The sequence below is a fragment of the Pleurodeles waltl genome, chromosome 6, assembly GCF_031143425.1.
Source record: "Pleurodeles waltl isolate 20211129_DDA chromosome 6, aPleWal1.hap1.20221129, whole genome shotgun sequence".
Classification (NCBI taxonomy): domain Eukaryota; kingdom Metazoa; phylum Chordata; class Amphibia; order Caudata; family Salamandridae; genus Pleurodeles; species Pleurodeles waltl.
The window spans coordinates 688,594,722-688,617,697 of NC_090445.1; positions in this window are offsets into that span (position 1 = coordinate 688,594,722).

Consider the following 22,976-nt stretch of genomic DNA (forward strand, 5'->3'; position numbering starts at 1 on the left):
CGGAGACGGTATGGTGTCTTCATCCACCACAACAGTCACTTGCACCACGGCCAGCACTGGAAGCATCTCCGCCGCAGACACCGCCACCTGCACCACCATCAGCACCGCCATGTGCATAGCCCATGCCACTCTGTAGGACGTCAGCCCCATCCCAAGTGTGCAGCTGTCAGAGTCTGCAGGTGACGTCCTGGACCCTGGACACGCCACTTGAGACACCACCTCCAGCACTGACACGAACCAGCAACTGGCAGCCTAAGTCGCCATAGGATGGCATGTGGCTCTGCCTCCATGGTGTATCATGCTACCTATTCCAGGTACATCGCGGGGCTAAGACACCCAGGTGAGACGAAGTCAACTGCCACACCCCAGGTGCAGCATCACTGGGCACTAAGTCCCCTCCAGACCCAGTGGAGAAAAGCATCCACTCACCCAATCCTTGGCAGGATGAAGCACTCTGGGCACTAAGCCCCCTCCAGAACCAGTGGAGAAAGGCCTCCACTCACCCAGTCCTTGGCAGGATGAAACACTCTGGGCACTGAACCCCCTCCAGAACCAGTGGAGAAAGGCATCCATTTGAGAGACTGTGGCTTTGTAATCCCCAGGACCAAGCAGTGGGCAGTGAACCCACTTGAGAGACTTGAGGGACTATGGTTTTGCACTCCCCAGGACCAAGCAGTGGGCAGTGAACCCACTTGAGAGACTTGAGAGACTGTGGCTTTGCACTCCCCACGACCAAGCCGTGGGCAGTGCACCCACTTGAGAGACTTGAGGGACTATGTCTTTGCACTCCCCAGGACCAAGCAGTGGGCAGTGAACCCACTTGAGAGACTGTGGCTTTGCACTCCCCAGGACCAAGCAGTGGGCAGTGAACCCACTAGAGAGACTTGAGAGACTGTGGCTTTGCACTCCCCAGGCCCAAGCAGTTGGCAGTGAACCCACTTGAGAGACTTGAGAGACTGTGGCTTTGCACTCCCCAGGACCAGGCAGTGGGCAGTGAATCCACTTGAGAAACTTGAGAGACTGTGGCTTTGCACTCCCTAGGACCAAGCAGTAGGCAAACCACCCACTTGAGAGACATGTGGGACTGTGGCTTTGCACTCCCCAGGACCAGGCAGTGGGCATGGAGCCCCCTTGAGGAGCAGTGGCATTGTACCATCATCCGGCTGAGGTGCCCCCCCACCACTTCCCCCTGAGGTGGCTGTTTTTTTTCCGACCTGATGCCCCTGCAGTGTTCTCTCTGTTTTGAGGCAGGTGTCATGTGTGGGCTTCGCCCATGCTTTTTGGGACCACTGGTCCACGGACACTTTATGGGACAGTGTACGGACTTGTGTACTTGCTGTAAATATTTGTGTATACTGATTATTTGCTGTTCTCTTGATCTATCTGATTGTTCAAATATTACACTAGTTAAACTCATTTCGTTTGGTCCTTGTGTTCTTCCAGGGGTGACGGGGTGTATCTTTGATGTTATTAGATATGTGTGTGTGTATGTTGTTGTGGGTGAGGGGTGGGGGTGTTGCGTGTCGCATGTGTGTGTCACTCTCTTTTCCCTCCTCCCCTTCCCTGTGTGCTAGGTGCAGTACTCACCGCCGTCGTCACCGCCTTCGCCTTCTTTCCACTTCGTGGTGTATTAATAGATACAGCAACATGGGTAGGATCTGCAATTCTGGCTCCATGGTGTCCTACTTCTTCCTTGGGTGTCGAGAGGTGAGTGGTTTTCCTTCTATGTACTGTTTCCGCCGTGCTTTTGATGGTGTTGGTACCGCCCTGGAAAAGCTGGCGGATTGGTGCCTTGTAATAGTGTGGGCGGTACACTGTCTTCCGCCTGTCTGTTGGCGGTTACCGCCGCAGTGTTTGTTGCTACCGCTGTGGCGGTCGGAGTGTTAAAGTGGCTGGCTGTGTTGGCGGTTTCCACCATGGTCGTGATCCCATTTTCTTTACCGCCGGCCTGTTGGCGGTATTACTGTCACTTTAACACAGACCGACAGGGTTGTAATGAGGGCCATAGTGTTGATATAAATAAAAACATCCCAGGGACAAATAGTTTATTCCCAAAGTATATATTTCTGAAATGCAAAGAAAGGATTTAATACATCTCTGGGCTTGAGATAAAAAGTAAAACTATAATATACTTAGAAAAGGGGAAGAGAAAAGGAGAAGAGAAAGAACACCGAGAGCAAAGAAAAAGAAAAAGAAAAAGGAGATCTCCAATATCACCAAGAAGTGTGGTTCTCATGCAGAGAGGAAAAAGGGTGTGTCCTAAATCACTCCCCAAGAGATATAGGCAGTCATTCTGACCCTGGCGGTTGAAAACCGCCAGGGCAGAGTTCCGCGGAAGCACCGCCAACAGGCTGGCGGTGCTTCATGGGCAATTCTGACCGCGGCGGTAAAGCCGCGGTCAGAAAAGGGCAACCGGCGGTTTCCCGCCGGTTTACCCCTGCCCCAAAGAATCCTCCATGGCTGCGCTGCTCGCAGCACCGCCATGGGGATTCCGACACCCTTCCCGCCATCCTGGTCCTGGCGGTAAAAACCACCAGGACCGCCCCTGGGGGCCCCTGCACTGCCCATGCCACAGGCATGGGCAGTGCAGGGGCCCCCTAACAGGGCCCCATAATGATTTTCAGTGTCTGCCTAGCAGACACTGAAAATCGCGACGGGTGCCACTGCACCCGTCGCACCCCTTCAACTCCGCCAGCTCCATTCGGAGCCGGCTTCATTGTTGAAGGGGCTTTCCCGCTGGGCCGGCGGCCGGCCTTCTGGCGGTCGCCCGCCAGCCCAGCGGGAAAGTCAGAATGACCGCCGCGGTCATTTGACAGCCGTACGGTCTTCTGGCGGTTCCCGCCGGGGTCGGAATGACCCCCATAGTTTGGTGTCCACAATTAATTATCTCGGATTCTGTCTCATCAAGACTCATTAGGTAAGGTAAAAGAAAAGAATGTGTACATCACTGCAGTGTTAATAAGATACGTTCAGTTAAGAGACTGATTCAAAATAAGCGGCTGTGTTAGCTTCCACACTTTTGAGTATGATCTTTTTTGGCATGTAGATACCTCGATAAAAAGGAGACGCTCCAGAGGATGTTCCCTGGCTATAAGCAAGTGGCAGAAATACGAACAGCTCTTCTGTTTTTAAAGTAAGAGAGCAATTCCATCATATACTGGTTTTTGAATAAAGAGACACCTCTCACAGAGCATGATTATGGGAATATTATTTCTAGTATTCTCTACTCGAGATACTATATTTATTGGAGCAATGAACATTCTTCAAATCACTCTAGATTATTTCTTGATTGATCTATCGTTTATAATCACAAGGAATGGGATCAGAAAAGAAAGTTTATAATGAACTACGCATGATTGTGGACACTGGAATATATCAATTGGGGTGTGATTTAGGACACACCCTTTCTCCTCTCTGCATGAGAACCACACTTCTTGGTGATATTGGAGATCTCCATTTTCTTTTTCTTTTTCTGTGCTCTCGTTGTTCTTTCTCTTCTCCTTTTCTCTCCCCCTTTTTCTATGTATATTACAGTTTTACTTTTTGTCTCAAGCCGAGAGATATATTAAATCCTTCCTTTGTATTTCAGAAATATATACTTTGGGAATAACGTATTTGTCCATGGGATTTTTTTATTTTTATCAACACTAAGGGGGTTATTACAACTTTGGAGGAGGTGTTAATCCGTCCCAAAAGTGACGGTAAAGTGACGGATATACCACCAGCAGTATTACGAGTTCCATAGGCTATAATGGACTCGTAATACGGCTGGTGGTATACCCGTCACTTTACCGTCACTTTTGGGACGGATTAACACCTCCTCCAAAGTTGTAATAACCCCCATAATGCCCTGAAGAAGGTGAGTGACCCAGAGGGCTCACTATTCACTGAAACGTATGTTGGCACTAGTATGTAAAACAAGGAAATTGCATTGAATTTAACTTGACACTGTAATGCAGGACAATGACATTGCATCAGATTTAATTCTCTTCCCCTGTAGATAAGGACGTGAAGAAGGACTCATACAAAAGAATGAGATGGATATATAAGAAGTGTTGATTGAACAAATAACAATATAGAAATAAAGGACTTCTTCAAAACATGGCAGCCTGAGGACTATAAAGTTGGATATATTGGTTAATTACAATGTTGTAGAAGCCTAATCTGCAAGACCGGATGGTCCATCTGGGGGAATATTTCTTGTGCTGGTATTTCCTTTGCTATCTATGACTAGCTTGGTCCCTGTTGTACTTTTTATATTTCTGTATGAGTGTATTGGTGGGATTGTGTTCACTGTTTTTATATTTATTGATTTTTTCCTAAGGGGCACTATTATTATTTTTCTTTACGCAATGAGGTTTTCTATTTTATAATTGAATTTAGGGACATATATATGATTAAATAAATAAAATTAGATTTTTGATACATATAAATGTATTTGATCTTTGTGGCTTGAGATACTTGTTTATTTGTGAGTTTGGGATTCCATATTTAGGAACCCTTTTTTCATGAGGGACATTTTGTGGTTTTGATTTGTTTTCCCTAGTCCCACTTCTGTTTTAGTTGATGGGGAGCCATTTTTGATATAAAATATCTACTAAAGTAATCAATAATAATAATTATGTAAATTAACCTTCCACACAAACGTATTATCATACACAGCTTAAGACGGTAAAAGTCTACAAATACAACATACAGAAAACACATAAACATTAAGAAAAAAGTGTAAGTGACTTAGTACAGTGCAGTTAACTAACAAATTGAATGTAGCACCTTAAATTGGAAATGTCTGAACGTTTTTATGGCCTGCCACTATTAGCATGTTAGTCAACCTTAACTTTCATGCAACTTTAGTTTCATTACGGAGTATATAAATATTTCGTACATGCCAGAGAAAATATTTTTTGACAGGAAACATTGATAGCTACATGATGAGTTTGGAGGCGTTTCCTGTCATAGTTACTAGGCCCAATCTCACAAGTGAGGTAATATTTTTATCTGGCCAAGTGTGGGAATGCTGGTTCTTAGAAAATGTGCGGATTCCTGCAGGTTATGGAACATTCTCCAACAGAAATGTGAGATAACTAGATGTTTTATTTTGCTAAAGTTTTAGGTTTGAAAGGCACTGTGTATAAGAAATTGTTGTGGGATCCATGCAAAACACACCACCCTGAACTCCCCAGACTGGTTACTTTACAAAAATGGTAGACTTCCCTGATTGGTGTTCAAGGCCAGAAACAAAATTAACAGCTATCACATTGCAAAAAACAGGGCCGCTTTTGAGTGTAAATCTTTGATCTCTTCATTTTGTGTTTTGCGGCCTTACCTGTCTCAGACGCAAGACACACAAGTGGGATACGACTATCAGGTTTATATGATTTACACAAGTGGGATACAATTTATCAGGACAAGTGTGGCAACAGTGGCTAGTCGGAAATTTGTAAATCCCTTGCCATTCCAGAAATTTCTGTCACAGAAATATGAGGAAAATGTATGTCTTATGTTGAAGTTTGAAAATCATTGTGGGTAAGAAAAAATCATTGGATCCAAGTGAGGCATACCACCATGTACTGTATGCGTATTTAGAATTTAGAAATGTTTGGGTTTGGTAGCTTTGTCTGGGTGACATCCAAGTACAGGCACAAAATCAGCAGCTATCCACATTGCAAAAATGTAGGTTTTGAGTTGGAAAATGTGCTCTGTTCATGTTGTGCTTTGGGGCCTTTCCTACTGCATGTACTAGGACCACACAAGGAAGGGGATGTTTATGGCCAAAGTTTGAGATTTGCAAGGCCTTCTTGGTAAACATACATCATGACATCCATACAAGCAACACCACACTCCCTTGGAAATCTTTTTTTCACAAATGTCTGGGTTTGCTAGTTTCCCCCTGATGGTTGCTGAACAAGGGTCCATAGCCTGCTGTAGCCACATTGTAAAATACAGTGTTTATTTTGCTGGGTGAAATATGGTGTCTACGTTTTGGGGCATTTTGTGTAGACCTAGGCCCAGCCACACAACTGGGGTACCGTTTTTATCCGAAGATGTGTAGTAATACAGAATAGTAGAACATTTGTTATTACCCATTGGATTAATCTGCATTTCTGGCTTCCAAATGTAAGCCAATAGGTAAGAAAATGTAATCTTGCAAAAATGTCTCCTGAATCATGTGATAGTATGGGTAGCCACACATTGTGAGGAATACAATAACCACTAATCTTAAACTCAGTAACCTGTGAACATTTCTGAAATACATAGATTTCTTTCATACCTGTTCTTCATTTATTTTATTTTACCACATGTATTGCTGTTTGGCCAAGACACAATGAAAAACATCATTATAACCTGTAACTTGGCTGTTAGCTCTGGGATCACATGTTTAGACAACCTACAAAGTCTATATATACCCAAGTCCAGAAAGGGCTTCACTGCATAGGGATGTTCAGTGTATCGCATTTGTAAATCAGGAAACGTAACAAAACCTTACAGATAAAAACAGTGTCACCAATTGCTATTTTTCCTACTCATTTTTATTATTTCTGTATTTCATTGATTAGTTTCTTCAGGAAATTCCTAGGGATCTACGCAAATGACTGCTTGCTGAATTCACAATTGTGTCTACGTTTCAGAAATGTATACGTTTCCAGGATCATCCAAGGGTTTACCACCTGTTTCTACTGCAAACTTTGAGTAGGTTGGGGCCAAAAATATGTGGAAAAAATGGGATGAGCAAAAGTAAAGCAATAATTTATTGATGCAATTTTTAGAAAAAAATATGCTTTCCTGCAGAACACTTTTCCCAATGTTTCCCAACGAAATCACAAGATGTAGCTATATTTTGGCAATTTTCCTGGTTCCCTCCAAGGGAATCTACAAATACTGAGTATTTTTAGAATCCCCAAAATGTTTGGGAAAAAGGACAAAAGGTTGGCATGGATACCTCATAAGGGGGCAGGGTGGGCACACCGGGACCCCGAATGGCATGTGGGGATCCCAAAGGAACCCCTCATTGTTTGGTTGGCCAGAAAATGGGCACATGGACAACATGTGGCAGCTACTATAGAACTCAGCAGCATAGTCCTCATTGAAATTAATTGTAGTGGATGCCAGGTTTTGAGGCTCACGAAGAGGAGCACATATAAAGACTGAAAACAGATTTCAGTTAAAATATAAAGAAGTTGTTATTTGTGTTATACCTTTTTTGGAATTCTGGTGAGTCTCAGGTGATTTTACCCTGGCCCTGTGCTGGGATTTGATTTGCCAAGTTTGAGCAAAAATTGTTTTTTCATGCAAATTGTTTTTTCATGCAATTTTCTCATAGAGTTTTTGAAATGTAAGCTCCACGCGCTACAGCGAGAACACATTTTCTGTAAGCTCACACTATCTTCTTGAGCCATGTGAAAATAAAGTTTAATATCCTTAGTATGTTTAGCAAAATATGTACTTCCAACAGCAGCAGCAAGCCGGTCAGCTGATTCCTCAGTGCTCTACTTTGGCTTCACAACAGTAGTCTAATGAACAAATGGACTGCTAATATTCTGCATTTATGACAAGAGTGGGGCACACCTGAATATCACCTTGAAGGAATCAAAGCTGTAAAACTGAGTATATTATCTACAGAAGCAACTACATTAAAGGAACACAATGAGAAATGTAAGATGAGGATACGTTTTCTATAAGTTCTCAATATCTTCCTCATCAAAAATTCTGAAAAGAAAAGAGAAAAATTTGCTTCCAACATCACCAGAAGTCTGTAAGTTTTCTTCCTAGTGGACTACTGAAGCTTCTTCACAGAGTTTCTAATAAACATCTAGAGCATTAACGTCCTGTACTTATGACAGAATTGACTAACTTCTGATTGCCATTTTGTTGGAATAGAAGCTGTTGAATGTAAAGCCTTTCGTGAGATGCAAGCTGAAGTAAACGAGCGGTGAGATTTTAATGCAGGTATGAAATCAGTGGGTTAAAAAAGTGAGGGGGTATGGATTGTAGTAACTTGAGGCATAATGTAATGTTTAAGGGGTTAAGAAGTCAAAAAACATTTGCTTTAGTACAGCTTCCTATTTCCACATCTGTTTTACTCAATCTCCCATTTCTTTGTCATTTAACAACTCCCTAATTTTAAAATTGTAACATTTTGGCAGACAAATATATGTATGTGTGCATGCATGTGTGTGGGTATATATATATATATATATATATATATATATATATATATATATATATATATATATATATATATATATATATATTTAAATCAACAGAAGAGCACGTCCGGCTTACCAATCAAGAAAGTTGCAACATGGAAGTGAGTCTCCATCCACTTTAGAAATATGATTTCTAAGGATCCCGAGTTACAGGAAACAACAGGCACGCTCACCAAGCAGTTAAACACCAAACTGTGATTTATTGGGGAAGAAACGCTCACCTACGTGTTTCACCCTGAACAGCCTTCATCATGGTAAGAAGCCATATTGAGAAATGTGTATATAACATCAAGCACATTGGTCATGATCAACAGAATCATAGACATGGAAGATATATTCATGTAGGTATGTAAAGAAAATTCTAGTAAATGGTTAATTACAAGTACAAATTTATTATGAATGCTGCATTAAAAGTTCAATCAATAAATCGATCAAAAAAACTTTATAGAGCACACTACTCACCCGTGATGGTCTCAAGGCGCTGGGGGGGGATAAAAGAAGGGGGGAGGGGAGCAGGGAGGGTCACTGTTCAAACAGCCATGTCTTGAGGCTCATTCTGAAGAGCAGGAGGTCTTTGGTTTTGCAAAGGTTGGTGGGGAGGGAGTTCCAGGTTTTGGGGGCGAAGTACGAGAAGGACCTGCCTCCTGTGGTGGTGCGTTGGATGCCTGGGACTGTGGCTAGGGTGAGGTTCGGCTGATCGGAGGTTGTGTGTGGGAGTGTGGAAGTTCACTCTTCGTTGAGGTAGGTTGGGCCGGTGTTGTGGAGGGATCTGTGAGCGTGGATGAGGATCTTGAATGTGATTCTCTTGTCTATGGGGAGCCAGTGAAGGGATTTGAGGTGTGGTGAGATATGTTTGTGGCGGGGGAGGCCAAGGCGTGCGGCTGTGTTCTGGATTCTCTGGAGTTTGCGTTTGAGTGTGGTGCCGGCGTAGAGGGCGTTACCGTAGTCTAGTCTGCTGCTGATGAGTGCATGGGTGACTGTCTTCCTGGTCTCTGGGGGAGTCCATTTGAAGGATTTTTTTAGAGTGCCGAGTGTGTGGAAGCAGGAGGATGTTAGGGCATTGATTTGCTGTGTCATGGAGAAGGAGGGGTCTAGGATGATGCCGAGGTTGCGTGCGTGGTTTGCGGGGGTGGGTGCGGGGCCTACGGCGGTGGGCCACCAGGAGTCATCCCATGTGGTTTTGTTGGGGCCGAAGATGATGATCTCGGTTTTGTTGGAGTTAAGGTTGAGGTGGTTAGTAGTCATCCAGTTGGCGGTGTCGAGGAGAGCAGCGTGTTGGTTGGTTTTGGCGGTGGTGGGGTTGCGGGTGAGGGAGAGGATGAGTTGGGTGTCATCTGCGTAGGAGAGGATAGTGATTCTGTGTGCTCGGAGGATGTTGGCTATGGGGATCATGTAGATGTTGAAGAGTGTGGGGCTGAGGGAGGACCCTTGGGGAACTCAGCAGATGATCTTGGAAGTGGTGGAGTGGAAAGGTGGGAGGCGGACTCTCTGAGTCCGGTCGGTGAGGAAGGAGGTGAGCCAGTCTAAGGCTTTGTGGCGAATTCCTATGTTGGGGAGGCATGTGCGGAGTGTGTGGTGGCAGACGGTGTCAAACGCTGCAGAGAGGTCTAGGAGGATGAGTGCGACGGGCTCGCCTTTGTCGACTTTGGTCCTGATGTCGTCAGTGCATGCGATGAGGGCGGTTTCCGTGCTGTGGTTCTTGCGGAACCCAGATTGTGAGGGGTCAAGAGTGTTGTTTGCTTCGAGGAAGTGGGATAGGCGGGCGTTGACTAGTTTCTGCGCAACCTTGGTGGGGAAAGTGAGGAGGGAGATGGGGCGATAGTTGGAGAGGATCTTCGGGTCAGCTTTGTTTTTTTTAGGAGAGCGGTGATTTCCACGTGCTTCAGGGGTCTGGGTAGGTGGCGGAGTCCAAAGAGGAATTGATTATGTCGCGGAGTATGGGGGCGATGGTTGGGCTGGCTTTGTTGTATATGCGATGTGGACAGGGGTCAGAGGGGGATCCGGAGTGGATGGAGTTCATGGTTTTTTCGGTTTCTTCGTGTGTGGTGGGGGTCCAGGTGGTGAGTGTGGTGGGGGGGGGGATCATGAGTGGGGGTTGGGTTGGGTAAATGAGGGGTGTGTGCGGTGGGTGCGTGTGGTATGAAGCTGTTGTGGATGTCCAGGATTTTGTGGTGGAAGTGGTTGGAGAGGGCGTCACATAGGGGCTGTGTGTGTGAGGGGTCTATGATGCTGGCTTTGGGTTTGGCAAGTTCGTTAATGATGGTGAAGACTTCTTTGCTGTTTTGAGAGTTGCGTGTCTTGTAGTGATCTCTTTTGGCGGTGCGTATGAGTTGGTGATGGGTGCGAATGGTGGTTTTGAGGGTGGAGAAGTTGGTTGTGGAGGGTTCTAGCTGCCATATTCTCTCCGCTTGGCGGCATTTGCGCTTTGAGTCTTGGAGTTTGGGGGTGAACCATGGGGCGTTCTTGATGTTGCGGGTGGCGATGTGTTTTCTGAGGGGGGCTAGTGTGTCTGAGCAGGTGGTGATCCATTTGGAGAGGTTGAGTGCTCCTGTGTTGGGGTCGTTGGCGAGGGGGGGGTTGTGAGCCAGTTGGGAGTTTAGTCGTTCTGTGGGGATCTTGTCCCACATGTGGTAGGGTGTGGTGTGTTGATGGTGGTGTGTGGGGGGTTTGGTGAAGGAGAAGTGGACGCAGTGGTGGTAAGTCCAGAGGAGTTTGGTGGTGTGGGTGTAGTCTATGTGTTGGCTTGATGTGAAAATTGCGTCGAGCGTGTGTCCTGCTGAGTGGGTGGGTACGGTGACCAGTTGTTTGAGTCCGAGGTTGGTGAGGTTGTCTATGGGGGAGGTAGAGTTGTGGTCTTGTAGGTTTTCCAAGTGAAAGTTGAAATCACCGAGGAGGATGTAGTCTGTGGAGGTGAGGGCGTGCGAGCTGATGGTTTCGGCGATGGTGTCGCAGAAGGCGGGGCGTGGTCCTCGTGGTCTGTAGATTAAGGTACCTCTGAGGGTGGAGTTGTTGTTAATGTGGATCAGGAAGTGCATGTGTTCTGTGTTGGTGATAGTGTCTTGGGAGCTGGTGGTGACTTTGATGGTGTCCCTGTGTAGGATGGCGATGCCACCACCTGGCCTGTTGGGGCGATCTTTGCGTTGGAGTTTGTATCCCTTGGGGGTGGCGATGGCTATGTCGGGCTCAGAGGAGTGGTTGGTCCAGGTTTCCGTGAGGAAGGCGATGTCAGGTGAGTGAGATGTGATGAGGTCCCAGAGTTCTATGGCATGTTTGTGAAGGGAGCGGGAGTTGGGAGAAGGCAGTTGAGGTGGTTGTGGTGGGCGGTATTGGTGTGGTGTGTGAGGGTGTTGTTACGGGGTGTGTTCTGGTTGTGGGCTGGTGTGAGGCAGGGTTGGTTGGTAGGGGTGGGGGTGGGGGCAGGGCAGGTGAGTATTGCGTTGGGGGTGTTGTGTTTGTTGAAAGGGGGGTCGCTATGGTTGGTGTATGGTGTGAGGGGTGTGGAGCAGGAGAAATGACTAGTGTGGCAGGTGAAAGGGCCGCGAGTGTGTGTGGGGCTGGAAGGGTTGCACGTGGGGCGGGGGCCTGGGTTGAGTGAGTGGAGGGTGAGGGGGTGAGTAGGTTTGTCTGAGAGAGCCAGGGGGACTGGCGCTGGGCGCGGTCTTGGCGCAGACATGCGCAGATGGGCTTGCCTTTGGAGCGCCAGCGGCGCAGCCTCGCCGCGGCTGCCATAAGAGGAGGGGAGGGTGGGAGTGGCAGCTGGGAGGAGGGAGGGCTGGTCGAATGGGAAGGCTGGGGGGGTGGGGCCACAGTGGAAGGCAGCGGCGGGGATTTGGAAACTGGAAAAGACAGTGATGAGGAGGAGGGAGGCGGGAGGGGCCGCAGGGGACGCAGCCGCGGGCATTTGGAGACTGGAAAAGACAGTAAGGAGGAGGAGGAGGGAGGCGGGAGGGGCAGCAGGGGACGCAGCGGTGGGGATTTGGAGACTGGAAAAGACGGTGAGGAGGAGGAGGGGGAGCCGGGAGGGGCAGCAGGGGATGCAGAGGCGGGGATTTGGAAACTGGAATAGACGGTGAGGAGGTGGCGCGGGCGGCAGAGTGGGGAGCGACCTGCCTGCAAAAGTTAAATTTAATCAATGAATAATTAACCGTAGCAAACATTATAAAGGGTTATTACATTCTAAAAAATATAGTCATCTTTCTATTGCCATTAGCCCGATCAAGTGTGACAATGCACAGTGCTTGTAAAACAATGACTCCAAATATCCAACAGGCACATGGGCACATGACCAACAAAATCATGGACCGGAAAATATATTCATGTCTGTAAAAAAACACCTCAAATAAATGTGTGATCACAAGTATAAATCGTTGTAAATACTGCATTAAAAAGTCAATCTTAACAAATAGTCAGTATAATGAAGGATTATTACATTCTATGAAAAAAGATCCCCATTTCTCGATTGCCATTTGCGCGATTCTGTGAAAAACTTCAGGAGTACTTAAAGAACAATAACCTCAGATATGCCATGGGGAGAGACATGGAAATACCCTACAACATATGAGACAATGAGCAAAATCAAAACAAAAATATACTGCATTTATTTCCAAGTACCAAAAAGTTACACTATGTACTACACGTTCCCTCTTGAGAAGATAATTATAGTATCAAAAGTAGAAAAAAAACTCTTTACATTAATAAATATAATGTTGCAATTATTTAAGAAAGGTAGTCATTTCATTTCCAGTCACCTGAATTCATCTGACTGTTCCTATCTCCTGCCAAAGTGAGCAAATCATAGTCACAACTATAAGTCCATTCATTAATTTTCTACAATATTCCACAAGATATCGAAATGAATAAATACAAAAATAATAAGCAAAATTTCATATTGATAGCTTCGAACAATAAAAGGGGATGGGTGTATTAATCTGATGTGTCTATAATCCCTCAATCAAATTTAATCCATTAGGTTCTGCTCTATCTAATAAAATGATATATCTTGATTCAAGTCTACTTAAGGGCAATTTTCCATCTCCCCTCTCATTGATCTGGGATTCGTATCAATGACAGAATATTTTAGCAAGTTTCTTTAGACTTATTGAATTGGTGAAAATGCCTTGCTACAGGATAGTTCTTGCCATTATTTCTGATGATATATGCTGATGAATGTGCTCTTGTATCCTCAATTTGGTGCCCTCTATGCAATACTATACACATGGGAACTTCAGTTTATATATTGCATATTCTATTTTAAATGTCAATATTTAAAAATACTTCCATTTCTCTGAGTTTAAAATGTTACATTTTAACAAAACTTTTCACCTAACTATAAAATCACTTTAACCATTGCTTTTTTGTGAATTTTCTGAGGTTTGTGTAAGGTAAAGTAAGGTATTATTTCTGTAGCTAATATAATGTCACTTTAAACGTTGGTTTTTGCTCATTTAGTTTCTAGGGCTTTTTGATTGTAAAGTAAGAGTTTATTCCAATTTCTAACTTTGCCAAGACCCCCCTGTGGCCAGGCCTTGCATTCAACCCCTGTGGTCTGCTGATCCCGAACCGCACATAGCATTCGGCCGTACGCAGCGTGGAGTTGACTGCATGGCTTGGTCTGCCCCATGGGACCCTCATCCCTCTTGTTTATTTAGAAATTGTTTTTTGAGCTGAAGTACAGGAGTCACGCTGACTCCCATGAGAGCCTTGCAGGATTGCAACAACCCCATTTTTTTAATTTGGATCCAGGAGGGCCCCTCTAGCACCCACCCCCTCCAACAAGGTCCTGAGGCAGTCAGGGTCCCCTGTCATGCCTTTTTTTTTCATCTACAGGACACAGGGACAAGTTTCCATGCACTGTAATGGTGTCCACAACATTTCTCTTTGTGTTGTGGCCTGCCATCCAAGGCGCGACTGCCCCCAGGGCTTTTGGGGAACTTTTCTTTCCTGTGCTAGCCAGGTGGCTAACGGGAATAAAAAAGCCTCCTTGGCCAATCAGATTGCTCTGTTATTTGAAGTTGCATGTCCGCAGGAGTCCTGCCTCAATCGCATGAGCCCAACCGTCCAGATATACATACATTTTGACCCTTAATTTCTCAATAACTACTGAACGGATTTAAACCAAATCACAAAAAGCACGCTTTCTGACAAATTTGGTGTAATTCTATTTAGCCGTTCTGGCTGTAGCACTAAAAACTACCTATGGAAATTGCATTGAGAAATTGCATTTTGGATCCCCCTCCCCTCCCTTTATCTCAGCCTTCATTTGACCAATCACCCTAAAACTTTCCTGGAAGGAGCTGAGGTGGATGAACATTTTTTCTGGAATGTTTTGTGAGGATTCATCAAATGGAGCCAAAGTCATTAGCCAACCAAAAAATCCATTTAATCTGGCAACTAAATCCTAATTATAACTAGACTGTGGCGACCGCCACTGCATAATATAGATAGATAGATATTGTACTGGGTAGATATAGACATATTGATACAGATAAATGTAGTTATAGCTATAAAGGGAAAAGCGTTGAAAACCATAGAGGTGGGCCACTTTCTTCCTATGTGAAAGTGAACAGAAGGGGTGTGGAAAAAGAGAAGTTGAAGAGTAAAGTGCATGTACCATGACAGTCTGAATAAGAGGTTTATCAAGCAGCAGCCTGAACAGCAGATAAACTGCAGTTCCCAAGTTCACTTGCAGCATACATTTTTGCAAGGAATATTTCAACAAAATCAACCATTTACATGCCTGCTATTTAAAAAGTGAGACAAATATGGTTTACAATACAGAAAGTGAGCTGAATAGTGCAACAAAGTGGCTTCTTTCCTTATTGCCAGCTTAGACAGACAGACCTTCTGCAAATATTAAGCAAAGTTCGACTACTAAAGTTTTACAGATGAATCAGGTACAACTACAGCACTGAGATACACCACCTGGAAAAAATCAGCTCTTTCTGTATTGTTTATCAACTTCAAAGCAGCTATTAATATAGTCGGCATAGCATGGCTCAGAACCAACTTAGAGCACATGTAAAAGAAGGTCAGAGACAACCAGCCCCCAGGTTGCTTTGAAAAAATCCACACCAAGAAATCTGGGCATATAGCCAGGAGGTGTTGTGGCCATACTTCCTTTCAGTATGTCTCTGGCCGTCTGTTTCTTCACAAGATCAAACGTACGTCCTTCTATGTTTGGTTCTGACATGCCTGAACAGGCAGATGGCCTCACTGAGGCTGATTTATTGAGGATGTGTTATTTACGGCCCATATACATGCATTGCATAGTGGCGATTGCACTATGTAGTTATAGTTAGGTCAGTGTTTCCATAGGAAGAGCATTTTTTGTTTTGCTAATAACTTTGATGCCCTTTAGCAAATCTTCATAAAACTTTCCAAATAAGTTACCCTCAGCTCTTTCCTAGAAAGTTTAGGGTAATCAGTCAAGTAGGAACCAAGGAAAAAGGGGGGAATCGTTAAATTCCAATATTAATTCCCATAGGAAATTTTGGAAAGCAAAACATAAAAAGTGGTTGAACAGAATGACATCAAATTAGTCAAAAAGTGAGAACTTTACTCAGGAAGTGTGCTTTTTATTACTTGATGTAGATCCATTATGCTGATTTCGAGAAATTTGCATTTAAAGAGGTGCTCAGGGTGGTCATGAAACGGTCAAAAAGATAATGATTTCTGAATGTTCGGTGTCCAGATATGCTCTGACTGGCCATTTTAAATGGCGACTAATCAATTGTGATTGGCTGGCAACAACCTGAACAATATGTTGTGGCAACCCTTACAGGACTCACCTTGACCTACATAGGTACCTGGTTCCTGAAAATGAATAAAGAAATTTAAAGGGGAAAAGTGAGCACTATCTGTGCTGTCAGCCCAAGGGGTGGGGTCCTTTGGGAGAGTCCTGCATGTGGGGCTCTCCCAAAGGACCCCATCCCTTGTCACTAAAAGGAGCACATACAAAAGGTAGATAGCAGATTTTAGTTGCAATATAAATCATTTGTCGAAGGTAGCAAACTCATTTTAGGAATTGGGGTGTGTTCTAAGTTGATTTATTCCGTGGAGGATGTTGATTCTCTGCAGGGATTTGCTGAAATTTTTTTGAAAGACTGCTACATTATAGTTAGATGTTGACTTGAGATAAAAATAAACATTTAAAAACCAATAACCCCTGTCTCCTCTAGTGCTCTCATAGAACTTCCTCAGGAGTCCAGGGAGACGGTGTGTCTCCCACAGGTCAAATGCAGGATGGAAAGCTCTAGAACAAAAAATTACATTTGGCCTGGGGACGGGGGGGGGGGGGGGGGGCCCTCTAGGACCCTGCCACAAGGTCCATGGGTCCAGGGTACCCCTACCCAGGCCCTTTTACCTTAATTTGTATTAAAATTTCAGGGCACGGGGACTGAGTCTCAATGTCCTCAAATGGCAGCTGTCAAAACCCCTTTCAGAGGGCCACAGGGCAGGCAGGGACTAATGGGCCCACCCTTGGGGGTTATGTCCTTTCACTCCTGATGGCCCATGATCTGGCCTACTATAAATCATGTGCAACTGGTCCAAGTACTCCTTCTGCACTTGACTCTCAGTTGTAGACGTGAGTGAGCAGTCTAAGGCTCCCTCAGGGGGTGGTGTGGATACAGATTAGTGAACATAGCTCATAACTCAAATTGCATGCAGAAGTAATAAAGCAATGTCCAGCCAAATACTTATTTTGTGCAAAAATAAATATATATTTTTAACTCTATTCATGCAAAGGAAAGTTACAGCACTCACAGACATATTCCGCCTTCAGGTCAGGGGTCTTAGTGGCAAGTTCCTGTCCCGCCCGCTCCTCATAATGTGAATGGGGTATTTCACCATTCTCTGTTAATCACATCCAGGTGATGATCACTAGTAGCCCTTAAACTGAAGAAGAGTCCACTCTAACTCTCTAATTATATTCAACAGTGTCTTAGTACTGCAGTGCTCCTAGCAGTTAGTGCTCCGGTACCTGGTAGGCCTGTCACAGACCTTACCTGCTCTGCCAGAGAGGAAGTGTGCAGCATCTAAGAGAGTGCCCCATAGGTAGGCACTCTCAACACGTCCAGTCCTGCTCAGGTCAGACTGCTGCATGTGAGCTTCGGCACTGACCAGAGATGTTTCCCTGGCCCTCCTGCCGGGTAAATGTCCACACTCCCGTGTGGGAGGGGGACTGATTTTGATGCTCCTGATTTCGATCAGTTGAGGGGACAGTATAATCACGGCATCCTCAGTCGATCCACGGGGTCATGTTGGCTGCAGTCCTCGTCGCTTCTGATGAGCTCCAGATCACTACTGCTCAGAATTCACAGCCTCCTGCCCGATCCACATGGCACAATTACTCGTGGCATCCCCTCTTGGCATACTGGGTTGCCGTGCCACTGTCACACAAGGCTTCAGTCTTTTCTGCACAGCAGTCCTTACCACGTCACCCCTGCCTGGCATACGACACACTCATGCTGCTGAACTCTTGGTGAAGGTAGAAGCCTTCTACAACTATGAGGGTAGCACCTTGGGTACACCTCGTGGTCCAACATGACCACAGTCAATGAGACAGGCCTGTGTCATGGTGCACACGCATGATCCGTCTATGCTTATGACAAAAAAAATCAGCATTAGGGATCCAGAGATCAGTACAGTTGGACACTAAGGGCAGGGTAAACAAACATTACCATGCAGAGGACGTTTCCATTCCAGCAACATCTGCAACATTTCTCTTCATGTTCTGGCTGACTAACAATAGTGTGTGCTGCCTCTGGGGCTCACAGGAACCTTTTGCTCCTTTGAGAACGAGTCAGCCAACTGGTAAACACGCCCCCTAGGCCATTCAGATCACTCTATTAGTTGAAGTTGTATGATCTCATGATCCTCCAGCACATCCAACTGTCCACATATTCAAACTTTTTTAACCTTAATTTCTCAAAATCTAATGAACAAATTTACATTACATCACGAAAAGCACACTTTCTGGACCAAAATATACCTTTGTTGGTGTCATTTCCTTCACTCGTTTTGGCTGTATCTCTCTCTAATTTTCCTGTGGAAAAAATGAATGAGGAAATTGCTTTTTGGGGCCCCACTTCATCTTGGCGCCCGTGACAAATTATGCTGAAACTTTCCATGAAGGAGCTAAGGTAGAAGAAGCTTTAATTTGGTAAGTTTCATGACAATACATTCACCAAATGGCATGAAAGTTGTTAGCAAACAAAAAAATAATTTTCCTATAGAAACATGGCCTAACTATAAAGACCCAGTGGCTATCTCCCGTAGGTAGTTATAGTTGGGACTTTTAGGCCCTCATTCTGACCTTGGCGGTCGGCGGAGAGGCGGCGGTCGGACCGCGAACAGACCGGCGGTATTAAAAATGGCATTCTTACCGCGGCGGTCACCGCCGCGACCGACCGCCACTTCCCCACTCCGACAGCCACGGCGGTCATGACCGACGGGCTGGAGTCTGCGCACTCCGGTCCGGCGGTCGACCCAAGACCGCCAACGCTATCATGACCCTGCTTACCGCCGCGGTTTCTTGCGTTCGGGAACCGCCATGCGAACCATGGCGGTAGGCACTATCGGGGCCAGGGAATTCCTTCCCTGGCACTGATAGGGGTCTCCCCCACCCCCCACTGCCCCCCCGAGTCCTCCCCCCACACCCTCCACCCCCCTGCCACCCCACAGAGGTGGTACGAACCCCCTCCCCACCCCCACCCCGACATGCACATACATGCACCCCGACATGCACACACCCCCAACATGCACATATACACACCCCCTACACACACACATACACAACGGGGACACATACCCGCACACATACATGCCGACATGCGCACCCGCCGAACTACACACATTGCCCATAGGCACAGCAGCACTCCCCGCCCGCATGCACGCACTCACACACCCCCTCTACACACTCCCACGCACACCCCCATGCACGCACACATCACACAACACACCCCCACCCCCTCCCCTCACGGACGATCAACTTACCTTGTGCGTTGGTCCTCCGGGAGGCGACGGGAGCCATAGGGACGTGACCGCCAACAGAAGACCGCCAACAGAAGACCGCCACACAGAAATGTGGGTCGTAATTCTGGGGGCGGTGTTCTGCTGGCGTGGCGGTGGAGGTTGACCAGTCTCCACTTTCCCGCCGACCGCCAGTGTGGCTGCTGGCGGTATTCCGGCGGAACGCTCCCAGCGGTCGGAATACTCGCAGCGGCATACCGCCGCGGTCGGCGGTCTTTACCGCGGCGGTAACTCAGCGGTCTTGCGAAAAGACCGCCAAGGTCAGAATGAGGGCCTTAGTTTGCATTGAAAAAGTGTTTTTTGACTTGCCTATAACTTTGGCATCGCTTGAAGAATCTTCACAAACTTTTCCCAAAAAATTACCCTCCAGAGTGTTGTTGGGCATGGTAAGTTTCAGGTTGATCTGTCAAGCAGAGGCCGAGAACAAGAGGGGGGTCAAGAAAGTACATTTTCAATGTTAATTTCCATACACTTCAGATGCGGCTGCAGCCCGAACCCCTTGACGGACTTACACCAAATTTGGTAAAAAGGTAGCTCTTGGTCCACAAATGAGCCTTTTTCTTATTTGGTGTGAATAAGTTCAGTAGTTGAGGAGAAATTAAAAGAAATCCAAATTGATATATCTAGGGTCGCGACAACTTGTGAATACCAACAATCTCATTTAGAGATGTGATCGTCTGCCAACACTTCAATCAGGAAGGTTTGGCAGCCATATTGAGACTCAGCATCAGCCAAGTCTCAAAAATAAATGTAAAAAAAAGAAAATGGGGCAGGGTATCTTTACCTTACCCCCCTAGCCATTATTTTTTTTTTAAAGCAAGCAGGGTCCCCAGTGCTTGTAATATTGCCCCTGAGTGGGCCAGGCCCTGGGGTCGTTATGGAAAAATAGGAGGGGGAAGCATGCCCCCCCTCCTAGGGCATATGAAAGCCCCAGGGGCTGCCACCTCCCTGAGGCAAAGTTGTTAGGGTGATGTTGGGAGGCCTGCCCTGCACCTCTTAGCCTGGGGACCCCCACCTCCCTGGGCAAAGTGCTCTATAGTATGGGGTGACCTAGCGCCCCCCACGTGGACCTACACCTCCCCAGAACCACCTCCAATAGTGTGTGTGGGGGGGCAGCGTGGCCCCTCTGGGGACCGCCACCCCCGCTGCAAATGCATTTGAATTATTGTATAGGGGTGTGCGCTGCCCTCGAGCCCTGGCGACCACCACCTCCCTGGGGCTAAATTCTAACAATGGAGGGGGGGCTCGGGCCCCCACTCATGTAGCCATGGATGACCCTGGGGACCACCATCCCCCAGGACCAACTCCTGCTACCTCCTGAGGTGCCCACCCTTCGGAAGGTAGCTGTTTGCTTTTGCTTGATGGGATCTGTGACATCTCCCACCAAGCAAAAGCAAACATAACTCCACTTTCTGCAAGTGGGAGCAGTCAAATAGCTCCCAGTTTCAGAAGAGTTTTCATCTGTTTCCCTGCACGCAAGTATAGTGCTGTATATGCGCATCAGTTACATTACACAAGGACACATTCATTTTGGTTTTAGACATGGGGAGATTAAGGCCCTCATTATGACATTGGCGGCAAATGCCCCCTACCGCCATGGCGACGGCCACCAACATACCGTCGCCGTGGTTACTGACCGTCCATGCCATTATGACCGCAGATGGAATACCACCAGAAGACTGGTGGAATTCTCTTGACGGTCATATCGACTGACGGCAGTAAGGTTGCCTGCAAAACACCGCCTATTGTAGCATGTTCCATGATACTGCCTGGTGGTGTTTTGCTGGCAGACGCTGCTGCTGGCAGCAGCGCCGAGTCCCGTCTCTGACAGGAGAGTGGGTGGGGGGGGGGTTGTGTGTGTAGGGGTGTGTGTGACTGTGTGTGAATGCGTGCACGTGTGTGTAATGCATGTGTGCATGAGTGGATGTGAGTGTATGTACATGTTATGTTGTGAGATTGCATGTGTGCCTGGATGTATGTTTGTGAGTGTTGCTGTGAGTGTGTATGAATCTATGAATGCGTGGGTGAATGTGTGTATGCGTGTGTGTATGGGTGTGTATGTATGTGCATGTATGTGTGTAAATGTGCAGGGGGGTCAGGAGGGAGAGGGTGGGGAGGAGCAGAGGGGCAGGGGAGACCCCTATCAGTGCCAGGGAAGGAATTCCCTGGCACTGATAGTGCCTACCGCCATGGTATCAGTGGGGGTACAGAAACCACGGAAACCATGGCGGTGAGACTGTGGTCTCCAGCCCGGCGGTCAATGTGGTACATTGGCGGTTTGGCCAAAGCCAAACTGCCAATGTCAAAATAGTGGAGGTAGGCACCGCCAGCCTGTTGCCGGTAATGCCTCCACTATTCCACTGACCGCCGGGGTCGTGATGACCCCCTAAATAGTTTGCCCAATATTACAGGATGTGGAGCTGACAGCAAAACACGAACCTGGTTCCCCAGTTGCAAGGCCTGCAGCACTGGCCGTAATGCCACATTCTCTCCCCTAATTGTAACACATAGGGGGTTATTCTAACTTTGGAGGAGGTGTTAATCCGTCCCAAAAGTGACGGAAAAGTGACGGATTTACCACCAGGCGTATTACGAGTCCATTATATCCTATGGAACTCGTAATACGGCTGGTGGTATATCCGTCACTTTACCGTCACTTTTGGGACGGATTAACACTCCTCCAAAGTTAGAATAACCCCCATAATCAATTGATCAACGGGATAAAAAACCTCAAGATACCAAATAATTAAAAAGTGCTTTGTCGCTATTTGAGAACTCAGAAAATATGTTCTCATTTTAGTTTTTAGAGCACTAACCATAATTTCTATGGGAATAAGACCCTCTTATTTTTAGGTCTTGCTCTAGACAGAGCACATGCTCTGCCTCGATTCTGAGACTGCTGTATCTACATCTGGGGCTTCAGTCCACTGACAGCCTTACTATTTGCTGGCTCTATCGTCGCTCCATTTTGCAGCATCTTCATTCATGAAGGGCATGCATACCTCATGCTATCTCCTGTGTTTTTCCCTTCCCAAGTGCACTGCTCAACTTCAATTAAGATACACAGGGTCCATGTTTTAAGCATTGTTACGGACTACTTTTGCGGTTTTCAGTGTGTTCAACAGATGGAAAGGCAGCCTGTGGCGGTGTTGTAGCTCATAGGCTCTCAGGTCTGCTTTTTTTCCCCACGCTGTGTGTGCCATGTTCTGTTTATAAGGTTTGATTCTTACACATTTACCCCGCAATTGCTCCTAAAGCAGAACAAACATCCCAACAATTCCTACTGCCTGGACTGAAGCTTGCAGTCCCCGCAAAAAAGTGAATGTCTATTGAAAATCATTCACCAGCCTGAATTACTAATTGACAGAATGACTAATTGTCATGTCTGGTTGACCTTTCAGACTTACAAATGTTTGTTTCATAGTGACTAGGTCTCATTGTGTTTATTTGACTCCAGGGGGATCATTCCAGGGTGCCACTGTGTTACAGAGAGTGTAATTAAACACTTACTGACGTCAAGACTCAAGCGCTACCATACTTATAAATAAGCTGCATCTTTTCTCTTTGTCCTGGAGAAGTAGCAAAGTGAAAAGCTGAATGCGGTGTAAAACCTAGAGCTTCCTATTCAGAGACCCAGGGCTTTTCTGGTACTGCTGAAGACACTTCACCTGAACACAAAATGGAAACTCATGAGGGAGTTTTACCTTGGCAACAGCTTTGGTATCACAATTACTATAA